Consider the following 2,510-nt stretch of genomic DNA (forward strand, 5'->3'; position numbering starts at 1 on the left):
TATATATATATATATATATATAAAGAGAGAGAGAGAGAGAGAGATACATATAAATTTCTGTTATTCTCAGGTGATGCTGGGTACCCTTCCGAACCGTGGTTGATAACACCATACCGAGCGCCAGAACCAGGAAGCCCCGAAAGTGATTTTAATTCTAGGCACAGCTTGGGTAGAGGCATCATTGAAAGAACCATTGGTGTCTTGAAAAATCGCTTCCGGTGCATTCTTGGTTCTCGGCAGCTCCATTATGCTCCAGCTAAAGCGGCTAAATTGTGAATGTCTGCTGTGCGCTGCACAACGTTTGTTCGAGCTACATGGAAGAAAACGATCTCGAGGATGTTTGAAATGTTTAGTGTTCTAAATGTAACATGTTTGTGATGTATTTACTACACTTAGGCTAACTAGACGGCACAGCAACGTTTTTTGACTATTCTAATCGTCCAGTCTTTAAAAAAAGTGACCAGATTTTGGCACTCATTTTAAAACAATTCCTATTTGTGACACTCGTAGAAATGCAGTAGAACTTGCGGTCTATAAACAAAACGAGCATCATCATCCTTTTCCTTCCCAAGTAGTGCAGCCGACGTCGTTATTGGTCAGTGCAGCGGTCCAGAAACGAAATTTATAGGGAATTTTAGATATAGAGCTCGATAGCAAAGTTTTAGAGAAAAACTTTCTTCAACAAAGTTGTTACTTATGATAAAGCGCTTATTGAAAAATGATTAAAAATTGGGGTGACCCAAATTTTCGATTAAATCAAATATCTAACTTTTTTATGGATAGAAGTTGTTTTACGATGTTTTAGCTGCTTTAATTCTAAACAGTGAAAGCACACCGATTTCTTTTTTTCGTATTATTTCTTGAAACGAGAAAAATATACGTTGATTTGATCCAAAAAGATAAAAAATCAATCACCTGGTTCAAAAATTATGTTGTTTTTAGAATAAAATACAATGAATAAAGCTGTTTTTATTAGGATCACCCTATTTCGGAGCTGGTCACTCTGACGACTTAATGAAAAAATACGGCGGTTTGGTTATTTTCATCGAAAATCCATGTCTGCAATTTTGACCACAATTGAAGCCCTTTGGATGACCAACACTCTTGGGAGATAAACCGAAGTGCTTCACGCCAGAACCGTAACTAGATATATATAATAATCGATCATGAAAATATTTAAAAAAAAATTATTATTAAATCTTAATCTTAATATTAATAAACATTATTAAATAAAATAAAATAAAATTATCCGTCATTTGTATTTTTGGTCAACACCAAACGGAACCAGCTCTCAAAACTGTCCTTTGTAGCTTGTAGTGGTTCATTGACCCAATTGTGAAAATTTGAGGCATCCGAAGAAATTGGTTGCTTTGTTGTATTCTTGGTCTTCTACAAAAATAACAACATGAAATAGTTATACTAACAATGTAATAAACAGTAAAATACCTTATTTGCTGGTAATTTCAAAAGCGTTGGAAACTGCCTAATTTACCCAGCAAAGTTATCTCCTGTATCTCCAGTAGCCAGTAGCTCCTGATCGATTATTTCTACAATATCAATAGATTTAAATATTATTATTTTCAAACACTATTAATTGAACTAATTACCTAGTACACAAATCGGCATCCAAGAGCAATGATAAATTAATAATCCTGTATCATGTTACCCAGTCAACTATCTGCGCCAATCAAATCTGCTTGCTGGTTGACGCTTTGCTGTTGCCGGGAAGACGATCCAAATATTCGGCAGATTTTTGTAGTACCTTGATGGTAGCGACTTATTCCTTTTTTCTATCACCATTCTCCCAGAACTAACGGCAAACCTCAATCAGTTTCTAGCGGCTTTTTTTTTCACGCGAAACAACCAAAACATTCCTCGGCGACGGCGATTTGTATCAACTGGAGGTTTTTGAGAATGGATTTTCACAAATGTTCTTTAGAATTTACTTACACTTCACAAATCAATAAAAACTATTCGGTTTATTAATTTTTTTTTTCAAAAAACTAACACCAAACGGCAGAAAAACAAGAAAAAACTACCGGCGCCGGCGATTCGTACAGCGATTCGCAACTTTTGACTGACGTTTGCGAACGAGAGCAAAAAGAATACGGATACGCATTCGTACGTAAACAAGAATGGCACGTTCGTACGAAAGCAACAATGTTCGAAAGCTCGAATTGGTTAGAACGAATCGGATTCGTATGCGTTCGTATGGCATTCGTACGTTGCTGCTGCTTTCGTACGAAAGCGATACGGCCGTAAACAAGAATAAGGGTGAATGTAAATTAAATTTCTGGCTTATTTGAGCAAAGTTGCATATAATCGTTTTACTTATCTGATAAATGAAAAGAAAGAACAAGAATAACACTACATGTGCGATGATTTAATTTACCATTGCTCTGATCTAATCAATCTGTTCAATTTCCTCCAAAATGCACACTGACTTAGATCATAGACATTTGCTCATGCTGCGATGATTCTGTTAGCTGGTAAAATAAACGTGTAGTTTT

The 2,510-nt window shown here is 35.7% G+C and overlaps 1 long non-coding RNA gene across 1 annotated transcript; it reads right to left on the reverse strand.

The window, feature by feature from the left end:
- Positions 1-335: 335 nt before the first annotated feature.
- LOC129729946 (uncharacterized) lies at positions 336-2,121 on the reverse strand. Its single transcript, XR_008728768.1, has 3 exons — positions 1,608-2,121; positions 1,447-1,547; positions 336-1,389 (listed from the first exon to the last, which is right to left on the reverse strand). It is a non-coding gene; the product is annotated as an uncharacterized LOC129729946 (long non-coding RNA).
- Between the last annotated feature and the right edge of the window lie 389 nt (positions 2,122-2,510).

This window comes from Wyeomyia smithii, chromosome 3, assembly GCF_029784165.1.
Source record: "Wyeomyia smithii strain HCP4-BCI-WySm-NY-G18 chromosome 3, ASM2978416v1, whole genome shotgun sequence".
Classification (NCBI taxonomy): domain Eukaryota; kingdom Metazoa; phylum Arthropoda; class Insecta; order Diptera; family Culicidae; genus Wyeomyia; species Wyeomyia smithii.